The 13,455-nt window shown below is 45.7% G+C and overlaps 1 protein-coding gene across 5 annotated transcripts in view; it reads left to right on the plus strand.

The window, feature by feature from the left end:
* Window positions 1–13,455, plus strand: part of LOC105472700 (WSC domain containing 1) — a 515,974-nt gene that overhangs the window by 183,142 nt on the left and 319,377 nt on the right. The window contains exon 4 of one of the 5 annotated variants that reach the window (XM_071082226.1): window positions 6,911–6,987. The exons of the other annotated variants lie outside the window; for them this stretch is intronic. The gene's annotated coding sequence lies outside the window, so the exon portion shown is untranslated. The remainder of the gene's footprint in view (window positions 1–6,910; window positions 6,988–13,455) is intronic. 5 annotated transcript variants of the gene reach the window in all.

Raw genomic sequence — 13,455 nt, forward strand, 5'->3', positions numbered from 1 at the left:
AATTCAACACATACTTTTTGAGTGACTGCTATATTATTAATATATTAGGTGCTAGGGATAAAATTGAGAACAATGAAGACATCTACCCTCAGGGAATTTATATTCAGGAGACACAAAAAAACTGAATAGATATACATAAGATAATGGCAGGTAATAAGTGCATTAAAGATAAACAAGAAACTGCATTGAAGAAAAGCAAGAATGACAGGAATTGTTACCATTTTAAATGCAGTGGTCAGAGAAGTCTCTTCTAAGGAGGTGACATTTGAGTAGGGACCACAAAGCAAGCCATGAGAATATATGAGAAGGCGTTTTTGAGCAGAGAAAACAGCAAAGCTAAAGGCATGAGGCAGGAGACTGCTGGGTATACTTGGGTAGGAAAGCATTGTGGATGGAATGGAGTTAGCAAGCAGTAGAGTGGGAGATAATAAAGCCAGAGATGACATCTTTTTCATTTTCTTTGCCATTTAACTAAATTCTGAACATTAGCATATTTTTTTTTCTTTCCCTGGAAACTCTTTGATTCCTCACTGGCAGCTTCCAGAGATGTACTTACTTCCGGGCATGTACAGGGTCTAATAGAGCTGAATTGCAATATCACCTCTCACCAGCAGTTGCCACTAGGGTACCCAATTCATACAGTTCTGTAATTCTCTATTTCAAGTCTGCAACTCATTAAGTGCATGCCAGGGGCCAGGTACTGCGCAGGCTGCTGGGTTACAAAAATAAGTTAGATACAGTCTGGTAGGGGTAAATTCAAGGCTTCAATGAAATGACCCATGTGGAGACTGACTTCTGGCTTTGACGAAACAGAATAGGCTGATGCTCATTCTACTTTGGTTCTGCTGCTGGGGACAACACAGGCTCTATCCCTCTGTCTTCCTCCCCCATCATCATGAAGTTCAGGTCACCTCCTAAACCAAGACCTTTCTGAAACCTCAGCTACATGACATCATTTTCTGGTGTCATCTGAAAGAAGGAGAGTCTCCCTTCTGGAAAAGCTCCCTTGGGATTTTTCTGACAGGTGGTGGAAAATAACAATTTCTCTCACCTTTAGGTTGTACCCTCCAAATCCTGCAATAGGTCTCTGTCTTGCTGGAGTTTCCCCACAACCCTGAGAACTGGGTATTATTATCTACATTTTACAGTTGAGAAAGCTAAAGGTCAAAGGGACAAAGGGATGTTCCCAAGTTTTTGTTGGTTACTAAGCTACTACCTCTCACCTCCAGACTTGCCTTTCCACACTCAGCTCTGCAAGCTGCAGCTGAGAGTGGGAATGGCATTTTTACTTAGCCAGCGGGTTTCCTATTGGGTTTTGTCATTAGGGGGCACTAGAGGGATGCCGGGAGGCAGGAGAAGGGAGAAGAGCTGTGGAACTTCCTGTTTTGCTTGTTGCCCCTGTAAGTGGTCTGGCCTGAGATCCCAGTCTCTTGGGACCTTACAGTTTCTATGATGTGGTCACCTTTTGGTCCAGCTGCCCACACTTGCTACACATTCCTTGGGCTGGTCCTCCAGGCCCTGGGATACCCTTCAAAGGATTGGGGGTGCACTCTTCTCCCACAGCAGCTTGGAAAGTACTATAAATTCACTTGTTCTCTTAATTTGTGAAACCTCCTGGACTTATCATGAAGAGCTCCTCAGAAACACCCTCCTCATTACAATGTTAAATTAAAATTTAGTAGATGAGGCACATAGCAGAATAAACTTTCAATTAAAATATACACACTGCGATGGTGAAGGGAGACTGGAGAGAACTTGCCGGCATCTTTACCGCGAATGTGCTCGAGATTTAATTTTACTATGACATCTCCTTGGAATTACACTGCTAATTGATCACATTGTGTCTGTCTGTTATTTAAACTTTCAATAAAACTGAGATTAATGGAAGGTGTAATCCTCCCGGGCAGAACAAATATTCCCATTGCTCATGTCAGGTACAGAAACGGAAATGCTCTGCTAACAGCTTTTTGCATTCAATCTGCGCACATGAAGTTAATCATGAAAAATGCAGTGATTCTTTAATTACTTGAATGAAATTTTTTCTGTCTGCCCCATTTCTCACCCAAAATAGCTGCCCTTGTCGGAGACTCGAGTGAAGTGGCTGAGAGGCAGAGCCGGGTTTCAGGGGCTGGGGCTCAGGATGGGCTGGTGATATGGCTGGTGCTTGTATCTGAGGACAGTGTCCACCACCCCTGAGAATCAGGGTGCCTGTCAGATGGGATAAAACTGGGAAGGAAGAAACCCAGCTACTACAGGGGCCGAGGGCACCCACCATCAAATTGTAATTTTGGCAAGAGTTTCTGTGGTAAGCCACGGGGGAAAGGGTTTGTCTCTGAGACTCCTGTGTGGGAAGTAACAGGTGCTGAATCCAGAAGCCACCAAAAAAGAAACCTAGTTCTAGCTCAGGTGGGAGGCAGGGTAGTATAGCAGTTAAGAGCATCCCAGCTCTACTATTTATGAACCAGTGACCTTGGACAAGTTACTTAAATTTGCCTTGTTTGTTTCCCCTCCTGTAGATGAAAATGGTGTCTTAAAGTGTTGTGATTTATGTTGCTGACATATGCAAAACACTAAGAATGGGGGCCCAGCCCATGCTGCGCAAGCGTTGGCTATTATCATTACTATGCTCTCAGCTGAAGCTCTGTCTTCTCCACCAGCATCTCCCGTTCAACAGTATTTAAGGACAGGCTTTGGAGTCAGTTCCTAGGGCCTTGATTCCTAGGTCTTCCCAGATTCCTATATCTCCAAGCTGCAGTTTTCTTTACCGTAGCTTAGAGATGCTATTACTTGCCTCCTAGGGTTGTTGTAAAGACGAAATATGTGTAGAGTCCTCAGCATGCAGAAAACACTTAATAAGTTGCTATTGCAATCACGATCATTGTTTCCATCTGGGCCCGGCAGAACCCATCCAACTCCCAGTATGAGCATAGGGAAAACCCTGCCCCAGGTTTAGTTGTGATTGATCTTCCAGTAGCTTCTATCCATTTGAGTTCCTTGAACTAGGTCTGGATAACTGGGTCACGCTGAGGTCAGTTCCCTCTAACCTATGATAGCCCTTCTGATTCTTGAAACTGGTGCTCCTGTTCCCCCAAATCTTCCCTTCCCTGGGACGACCACTCCTAGCTCCACTGAGTGTCCCTCCAACACAGTGGATTCTGGTTGTTCATTTACCTTAGGCCACCCTCCTTTGACCAAGCCTGGTTGACCACATATGTCCCTTTGAGAGTGTGGGGGACTCAGTACCTCAGATGAGTCTGGAGCAGTGTAAAGGAGAGTGACATGGCCGCCACCCATATTCTGGACCCCATGCTTCTATTGATGTGGTCCAGATAGCATTTATTTCTTGGTAACCATATCTCACTGCTAATTCCATGAAATTAGAGTTCAATATTATTTTCTCAATTATTTTCTATGCCTGTGGATACATGAGTCATGTTCTTTGCATCCCATGCTAACACAGCCAGATTTCTGCACTCAAGGGTAGGTCTTTACTTTGCTCTTCATAGACTTCCTTACTTTTTCTTTTTTTTTGAGACTGAGTCTTGCTCTGTCGTCCAAGCTGGAGTGCAGTGGCGCCATCTCGGCTCACTGGAACCTCTGCCTCCCGGGTTCAAGTGTCTCAGCCTCCCAAGTGTCTGGGACTACAGGCGCCTGCCACCATGCCCAACTAATTTTTGTATTTTTAGTAGAGATGGAGTTTCACTGTGTTGGCCAGGTTGGTCTCGAACTTCTGACTTCAGGTGATCCACCTGCCTCGGCCTCCGAAGTGTTGAGATTACAGGCGTGAGCCACTGTGCCTGGCCAATTTCCTTACATTCTTACCTGGTGTTATTACTTGGGCTCTGGGTTCTGACATCCGTCATGTGAACGTCATGTTTTTCAAAGTTTCGACAAGCATGGCATTAAACCTCTTTCTATACAGATGAGAAAAACAAGACCTAGATTTGAAGGCGGGGGTTTGCTTAGGGGTACACAGCAAGGTAACCAGAGAATCAGGATCGAAAACCCAGTTTTTCCGAATCTAAGTTCAGGAATCAGGGAAGTTCATAGTCAGGTGGGGAGGGGGGAACTGTAGAGGGCACCCAAATAGCTCTACCAAGGTCCTCAAGTGTGAGAGCACATCCTCTGCCATATTTCTTTTTCTTTTTCTTTTTCTTTTTTTTTTTGAGACAGGGTCATGCTCTGTCACCCAGGCTGTCACCCAGTTATAGCTCACCGTAACCACAAACTGCCAGGCTGGAGTGATCCTCCCACCTCAGCCTCCCGAGTAGCTGGGTTTATAGGTGTGCATCACCATACTTGGCTAATTTTAAAATTTTGTGCAGAGACGAGGCCTTGCTATAATGCCCAGGCTGGTCTCAAATTCCTAGGCTCAAGCAATCCTCCCGCCTTGGCCTCCCAAAGTGCTGGGATGACAGGTGTGAGCCACCGCGCCTGACCGCTCTGCCGTGTTTCTGACGGGAGGCTGACTGTCCACTCACTTTGGGAATGAGTCCAGTGGGGGAGGCGACGCTCATTGTCCCTTGTCCTGCACCCCCCCATTCCATAAGAGAACGTCCTTAATTGTTAAAATGTTATTCCTTAAATTGGGCTGAAATCAGCTTTGTATGAGCTCTGTGGGGAATTAGGGTGTTTCCAGAACTTTCCGTGGTTCTGTTATTGTAAGCGATAGAGACCCACTTCAGCTAACTCAAGCACAGGGTTTTCACGAGGGTAAAAGAGGGATCCGTGTTCCTTCCCACGCTTGCTCTCGCTCTCTCAGCGGGTCTGCTTCTCGGTGCTTCTGTCCTGTTCTCTTTCTTGCAGACTTATTCCGCCTTGTGCTCACTCCTGTCTCCCGCACCCCTCTATTCCGCCCCAGCACGACAGTTCCTTCCAGCTGCAGCCTCCAGCACTACGTGGCAACGTTCCTCTGGGTCTCTTAGTTCACATTCTTGCGATGAAATCGAATTAGCAAGCGCCTTAGCCCAGGTTCTCTAGAAAACAGAACTGGAGGCAAAAGCTTACATGTTATTGGGAAGTGCAGTCTCAGGGAAGCAGGGGTGAGGGGAAGAGGGAGTGAGGCAGAAACAAGGGAGAGCAAATGCAGGAGAGTGTGGCGCTAAGCTGGCTGCAGCTGCCTAACAGCTGATTTCTCGGCATTGCATGACATCTTCGGAGAGGCCATGTGAAACTGCAGCATCTCTGGTCTGTCCAGGCTGATGGTTCTCAGTCAGGGGTGATTTTGCTCCCCAGGGAACACTGGACAACATCTAGAGACATTTTTGATGGCCATGTCTAGGAGGAGGACAGTGGCACTGGGTGATATTGTGGGCAGAGGCCAGAGATGCTGCTAAACATCCTCCAGGGCACAGCATCTCCGGCTCTGAACAAAGAATCATCTGGTCCACGATGTCAGCAGTGCTGAGACTGAGAAGCACTGATCTAGGCTGGACTCTTAGGGGAGGAAGGGTAAGAATTTACCTGTGGGCTTCCATATCCTTCTGGTTAAAATTTGCTCCAAGGGATGTTAATTCCTCACATTTCTGGGTTGTTTGTAATGTGAGCTTCAACTGGGTCCCCTGGTGTCTCTTGTCTCCACAGCAACAAGGACATCCTGAGGTGGGAGGCAAGAGGCTTGGAGCAGGCATGGGGTGAGGTGGTGATGAGGGTTTTGAGCAAGTCCCCAGGCTGCTGCAGGGGTAGAGCAACCCCCCACAGCAACCTGACAGTGACTGTGACTCGATTGTAAGACCACCGGAATGGGACAAGCCACGGCTCCAGCCATTCCAGCTAGAAATCAAACGTGCAGATCTGGGGCGGCTCATACACTGAATGCTATACAGCCTCATCTTTCTTGAGCCAAGGTCTCCAAGACATGGTTTTCTGGCCCTCCTAGGGACTGTCTGGTATCCCACCAGGTGCCCACCCCAGGCCAGTTAGCCAGGGCTATATGTGGGCTAAGGTGGGGAGGTTCATGGGGTAGGAAACATAGCTGCTTATTCAGCAGAAACTGTGAGTAGAAAAGATCTAATCAGAGTGAGAATGAGTGGGACTGGCAGTGATTCACATCTCAGACACACTGCACTTGGAAAATCTACCTGAAATCCTTTGTGGAAAGAGGTGGGTATGAGCAGTGGTGTGCTAGTAAATGTTAACAATTGCTCTTTTGGAGGCAGGTCAGGAGATGCCTGGCTTTGTATGTTCATCACTTTTTGTGGTATAAATGCTCCTATTGTGGCCAATTTCAGCTACCGATGGTTTAACAATTAGCTTGTAACTTTTCTGAAAATTCAACAATCGGTTCTTGAGAGCCAATGTAAGCTGGCTGTATAGTCAGCCTGGTATAAGTAAATAAGTTAATTACAAATGAACAGCTTAGCATGATGGAAAAAATAGTTGTGAAATATTGCAGACCTTTCCTCCAGCATAGCCTTCATTCCAATTCTGAGCAGTCTGATCATTCTGTACTCATTCCTTCAGAGAAGGGGTATGTCAGAAAGGAAAGGGTCGTGAATTCTCTTCCTGAATTTCATGTTCTAAAATAACAGTATTAGACAGAACAAAAAGCTCCTTTGAACAGTCAGACAAAAATGTTTAAGACCGGGAGATTGAGAAGAGTAACCACCATCTGGGTTACTCTTGGAAGAGCAAAGATTCCAAACGCTAAGGGAAGAAAAGAACACAGGAGTGGAGGAACAGCTGAGAGTATAGTTCCCTGTGTGTCCCAGGGGGAGCAATCTGGTCCCTACTACCTGGGCAGAGCCCTGGGGAGGCAGAATGATCCAAGAGAAGTTTGCGGGATCTGGGAGCAGAGACGATCCGTGCCCCACTCTCTGAGGGGAACCCCAGGGAAGCTTAGAGAAAGAGGTTATCGACAAGATGGGGCCACGGTCTATCTGTAAAAATCCTGTTCTCTGTTGTGGTGCAGAAGCAGCTGAAGGAATGCTGGGTTTTTGGACAAGCTGCAGAAATACAGGAGGGAGCTTGAAGACCTGAAGGAGCCAGGTGAGAGACCTGCAAGGGGCAGAGAGGATGATGGGCATCTCAGGGGATGCTCATGTGGACGGATGACATTGAGCACCCAACTGACTTTGAGCTATATAGGAACGTGGCCACAACCCCAGGGAAAGGAGGGGGTCCCCGACTTGACTGAGATTGGTTTATGCCACCCTAGCAGAAGCTTGAAATAAAATAAAGTTGCAAAGAATTTTGTTTTTTCACACCGAAATTTGTGGACCGTGATTGAAATTCAACCCCTTTGCTTTAGACTAGGGATCAGTAAAGTTTTTCTGTAAAGGGTCAGAGAGTAAATATTTTAGGCTTTGAGGGTCATATATGACCTTCTTCCTCTTTTTTCCCCCTCCCCTTCCTCCTTCTCCTCCACCTTCTTCCTTTTGTTGCAACCGTTTAAAAATGCAAAAACCATTCTTAGCTGGAAAATGTCCCCTCAACGTCTGTCCTCCTCCCGCTGCTCCCGATCCAGAGCTGCTGTCTGAATGAGGTTTTCCGTTGGCAACACTATTAGATTTTTAGAAAGCCAGGAAGATTCTGCTGCAATGAGATTCAGTTAGTACAAAATGTATTCGCTTACCAGGAGGATAACACTCTTTCTCTGGCCACAGGCCACGTGAAGAAGCCTGCATCTGGCTGTCGAAGGAATCTTCAGCATGGCCGAAGTTTGCTGTTTCTTCCATCTTTGGTTAAAACAGGGGCACATTTCCCTCACCCCCAGGGGACCAAATCCTCTCCCCAGGTCTACTTGCTCCACTCAATGCCTTCTCTCTCCCTATCCCTGCCTTTGGAAGATCATCTTCCAGGACCCAGCAGCCCTGAGAATTCACGACAGGGCGTGGCTATGGCTGGATGAAAGGTTACTTACGGTTTTGCGTAAATGGACTTCTAGGCGGCTGGTTTCAGAAGCCCTCAGTGGGAAAACCAGTCAGCCCAGTGCTTTTTTTAATTCATTTTCCTTAGTTTCTTGATTTAATTTTGAAAGGCAACCCATGGACCCAGATGGAGAGAGAGACCACACGGTGGAGGAGCTGTCTGGGTTGCCGCGTCATCGTGACGGTGATGTGAGCCGCCAGTCTCCAGCACACCCTCAGAGCACTCCCTGGGAGAAGGTGCCAGGGCAGGATATGAAACCGACTTCTGAGAGGGAGGCAGGGCTGGCCAGGCTGCTCTGTAGTGGGGACCCAGAGGCAGCTCCAGTGACAGGCAGGTCTGTTCTGCGCATGAATAACTGAGGAGCTGAGAACATCTGACCTGGACTGGGTCTCCTGAGTCTGTGGGAAGATTCTGGGGCTGAGGATGCCCAGATTGCTGCTTCTGAGGGTGCTGCAGGCTGAGCCCTGACCCTGGCCTCAGTGAGGACCTTGGTCCTGGCTAGCTTTCTAAAAATTTTTTAAATTAATTATTATTATTATCATTTTTTTGAGAGATGGAGTCTCACTCTGTCGCCCAGGCTGGAGTGCAGCAGCACGATCTCGGCTCACTGCAACCTCCGCCTCCCAGGTTCAAGCCATTCTCCTGCCTCAGCCTCCTGAGTAGCTGGGATTACAGGTGCCCACCACCATGCCCGGCTAATTTTTGTATTTTTAGTAGAGACGGGGGTTTCATCATATTGCCCAGGCTAGTCTCGAACTCCCAACCTCAGGTGATCCACCTGCGTCAGCCTCCCAAAGTGTTGGGATTACAGGTGTGAACCACCGCGCCTGGCCCGGTCCTGGCTACCAAAGGAGCCCCAGTCTATCCACAGGCAGCCCCGAGATATCCTCTGGCCCCTAGTGACCCCTGCAGGTTAGGTCACAAACGTGTGAGATCTCAGATGACGATATGGGCCAAGTTACCTGCTTTGAATAGAATTCAGAGCTGTTTCCTCCAATTTAAGAAAACGGACAGGTTGGGAGCATTGTCTTTATATGCAAAAGACAACGTATTGGAAGGAAGCTAAGAAGTTTCTTCTCAAATTGGGAGGACGGCAGTCCTGGCATCTTCATTGTATTTTTAGGATATTTTCTGCAAAGGAAGGGAGTGGGGAGTGAGGGGGAAAGCCCAATCAATCCGTGCCCTCTTCAATTTTGAAACCATTAAACCTCAGGCAACTTGAGTGAGAATCAGTCAATCAACAAGCAGCCTGTCAACTCATCAGTGCTTATGTACTTAACACCAGTGGGTTGGAGCGCAATTCCAGCTCTTCGGGGACACGGATGGCCAAGTTGGGGCCCTGCTTTGGGGGAGTTTCAGTGAAGGTGGGCAGTGCAACGCAGGATGTGGACATGCTTACAAAAGTCTGTAACCATAGGCTGGGCGTTTCAGGGGGTGATCCAAATGCTAGATTGGAATGGTCAGTGAAGGCTGCAAGGTGTGACTGCCGAGCTAACCTTGCCTCAGGTGGATAAACACATTTGACATTGGTGAGCCCTGTTTGTCCACAGTTCCTGTGGATGCTCTGGGCCTGTGGACTCTGGAGCTTGCTAGCAAAGGCCTTGGGGACACTTATACTGAGCTGCTTGTCCTCACCATGCTCTGGTGACCCAGCTTTCTAGCCCTCCCACCGCGAGCTGCCTTGCAAGGGTTCATGTGCCTTTGTAAATGCATCCTTTTTTGGAGTGAACCCCCAACCTCAGACTCCTCTGTTGATGATATCCTTCCCCTAAGGGATCTTTCTAAAATAGATTTGACCATGTCGTTCTACTGCTTAAAAGCCTTCAATGAATCCCAGTTGGGTTTACTGTAAATCAGATCTCTTTATCTTTGTTCTTCCTGCCAAGCTGCTCTCCATCCCAGCATGGGCATGCACGCATACACACACACACACACACACACACACACACACTCCAAATACATTAGCAGACAAATTCTCTTGCGTTTCTCCTCACCTTTATGTGTTCCCTCCATCTGGAGCACCCTGGCACATCTTTCCCTTGGGATGTCTGGTCAACCCCTGTCCCTCTGATCAGCAGTGATGGTCTTCTCCAGGCCACACTCCTCCCACACTTACCTCTCGTCATCTGGCAAACATCCACTCCTCTCTCAGGCTCCAGTTCTCGTGTCAGTTTCTCTGTGACTCTGCCACGTTGCCCTAGGTCTTCTTTTTTCCATGTCCCTCTAAATTCTGGATACATCTCCCAAATAGAAACTTTTTAACAATTAAACATTAAATTGACTTTTCCCACTTTTCCCATTGTTACCAGAAGAGTTCACGATGAAGTGGCCCATTATTGAAACGTACAAAATAAGAGTGCAATTGACTAAATTATGACACATCCATGGTATGGAATACTATGCAGCTGTTAAAAAGAATGAGTTAGATTTCTGTGGAAGGATAGTAGCACATTGTTAAGTATAACAGTTTGCTAAGTAAGGTGAGTGGTATAATCATATATTTGTAAAAAGCAAAACAACGTAAAGCCAAAACTCAAACCTGTCGTCGTGTGTTTGTCTATGAACAGAGAAAGGGAAGTGAGGTTGCACATCAGACTTAGCATTGGCAATCTTGGGGAATGAGTTGTAAAATTGATAGACAGGAAAGAATTATTCTTTCTTTATATAACTGTGTATTCTTTGACTGTGCCCTATTTGGAGCTCATTCAGCTTCTCAAATCTGGAGGTTTACATCTTTTGCCAAATTTGGCAAGTTTTCAGCCATTTTAAAAGTTATTTTTCAGCCTGTCCTTTTTCGCCTATTCTTCTGGGACTATGATGACATGCATGTTGGTTCTTTCGTTATAGTTTCACGGGCCCCTGAGGTTCTGTTAATTTTTTTTCAGTGTATTTTAACTCTGTTGTTCAGATTGGGTAATTTATATTGCTCTGTATTCACGTCCTGATGATTTCCTCTATCTTCTTCATTCTGTTATTGATTCCATCCATTGAGTCTTTTATTTTGGTTACTCTATGTTCAATTCTAAACTTTCCACTTGGTTCTTATTTTTATATCTTCTATTTCTTTTTTGAGACTTTCTATTTCTTTGCTGAGACTTTCTATTTTTTTTTTCATTTTTTTCCATTGTGTGTGTATTTTAAAAAGCTTTATTTTTGAAATATACTTCACGTGTCATACAACTTGCCCATTTAAAAGTGTATGAGTCAATGGTTCTTAGTAGGTTCACTGAGCTTTGCAACCGTCACAACAATTTTAGATTATTCTCATCATGTAAAAAAGAACCTCCATAACTGTCAGCAGTCACTCCCCATTTCTCTTCTCCCCACCTCACCTATCCTCTTCCCAACCCCAGGCAATCACTTACCTAATTTCTGTGTCTATGTGTCTGCCTATTCTATTTCCAGTGTGTTTGTAATTGCTCATTGAAGTATTTAAGTTATGATGACTGATTTGAAATACTGGTCAGCCAGTTCCAGCCAGTTCCAGCATATCTGTTATATCAGTGTTACCATCTGTATTTGTTTCCTAGGGCTGTTGTTGCAAAGTACCACAAACTGGGTAGCTAAACACCACAAACTGGGTAGCTAAACACCACGGGAATTCTCTCATGGTTCTGGAGGCTGGAGTCTGAGATCAGGGTATTGGCAAGGTTGGGTCCTTCCGAGGGCTCTAAGGGAGCCTCTGTTCCAGGCGTCTGCTAGCTTCTGCTGACAGCTGGCAACCCTTGGCATTCTTTGGCTTGTACATGCACCATTCCAACCTCTGTCTTTGTCTCCACATGTCATTCTGTGTATCTGTCTGTCTCTGTGTCTCTTTTTATAAAGAAAATGTCATATTGGATTAAGGACCTACCCTACTCCACTATGACCTCATCTTGACTAATTACTTCTTCAAAGACCTTATTTCTAAATAAGGTCACATTCTGTGGTACTGGAGGTTAGGACTTCAACACATTTTTTGAGAGGAACACAGTTCAATCCATAATGCTGATTATCTTTTTGGGTTTTTTGTTTTCACTCAGTTTGAGATCTTCCTATTTCTCAAACACTGAGCAATTTTTGATTGAAGCTTAGACTATTTGAGTGTTATGTTATGAGACTGTCTTGGTTTGTTTTTTGCTGGTACAATAGAATGCTACAGAATGGGTAATTTGTAATGAATAGAAATTTATTTTCTCACATTTCAGGCTGAGAAGTCCAAGATTGAGGGGCTGACATCTGGTGAGGGCCTTCTTGCTGTGTCATCCCACAGTGGAAGGCAGAAGGCAGAGAGAGAGAGAACAAGAGAGCGAGAGAGAGAGAGAGAGAGAGAGAGAGAGAGAGATCTTTTTTAAAGGAACCTACTCCTGAGATGATGGCATTAATCCATTCGCTCTACCCTCATGGCCTAACCACATCTCATGAGACCCCACCTCCCATCATTGTTGAATTGGGGATTAAGTTCCCAACACATGCTTTTGGGAGGACATATTGAAATCATAGCTGAGACTCCAGATCTTATCTAAATCTTTGATTTGATCTGGATCTCTCCAATACCATTCCAGCAGTGGAGGGAGACCTTGCCTTGTTACTGCTAGGTGGGGGTTGCATTTCAGGTTTCATACTTGGCTTCCATTGACACCAGAATCAGTAGAACTCTTTATTACTGGGGGATAGGGTAGGATTTCTGGTTTCCCACTAGGACTCCACTGATATCTCCCTGGCTCTGTGGGTGGGTGTGTGGGAGGGTGGGAGGAGGCTCCTACCTCCTACCTGCCTCATTAGTGATCACCAGGTAATTTCCAGTGACACCACTGGGGTATTTGTCCACATTACTTTTGGGTGGTGGTGAAAGTCCTGATCTTCCACTCAGCCTCCTCTGATTCCAGCTCCTTGGGGAGGAGAACCTTATCACCGGTGGGGGTGGACGTCTAGGCTCACCATTTGGCCTTTGCAGATGTGCATGGTTGGAGGGCACAGTATTTTTATGTGGTGTTTTGCTGGAGTAAAGCACTTATTATCTACAAGTTATCTTTCTTGGTAGGTTGCCTCTTTCCTGGTCCATTGGCTTGAGAGAGTAGGCTTCGTTCAGGCTTTTATTTATTTCTTTAGTCTGCACCATTGATATTTACGTGGCTGGCTTCTTCAGCTTTAAGTCTGGGACACATGAGGCAAAACTATAACTCAGGAAACTCACCATCATGTTGTTCCTTGGGTCTGAAAGTCCCAAGTGAGTTCACCTTCTTCTCTCCACCTTTCAGAATCTTCTTATACCTATTTATACATATATGGGATTTTTGTTGTACCTCACAGGAGGAACAGGCAAAAGCATGTCTACCCTCATTGTCCTAGAAGTAGTCCATCAGTAGAATTTTTTGTAACCTTTGATTATAGTAAATTATGTTAATATTTTTGCTGGTGTTGGACAACCCTTGTATTGTTAGAATAAATCCTAATTGTACATGCTGAAGGCTTCTTTTAATGCACTGCTAAATTTAATTTGCTAATATCTTATTTAGAATTGCTGCATCTGTATTCATAAGTGAACTGGTTTATAAATTCTTGGTATGTGTGTGCATGCAGGTATGCATGCTGTGTTTGCATGCT

This window comes from Macaca nemestrina, chromosome 17 (assembly GCF_043159975.1).
Source record: "Macaca nemestrina isolate mMacNem1 chromosome 17, mMacNem.hap1, whole genome shotgun sequence".
Lineage (NCBI taxonomy): Eukaryota > Metazoa > Chordata > Mammalia > Primates > Cercopithecidae > Macaca > Macaca nemestrina.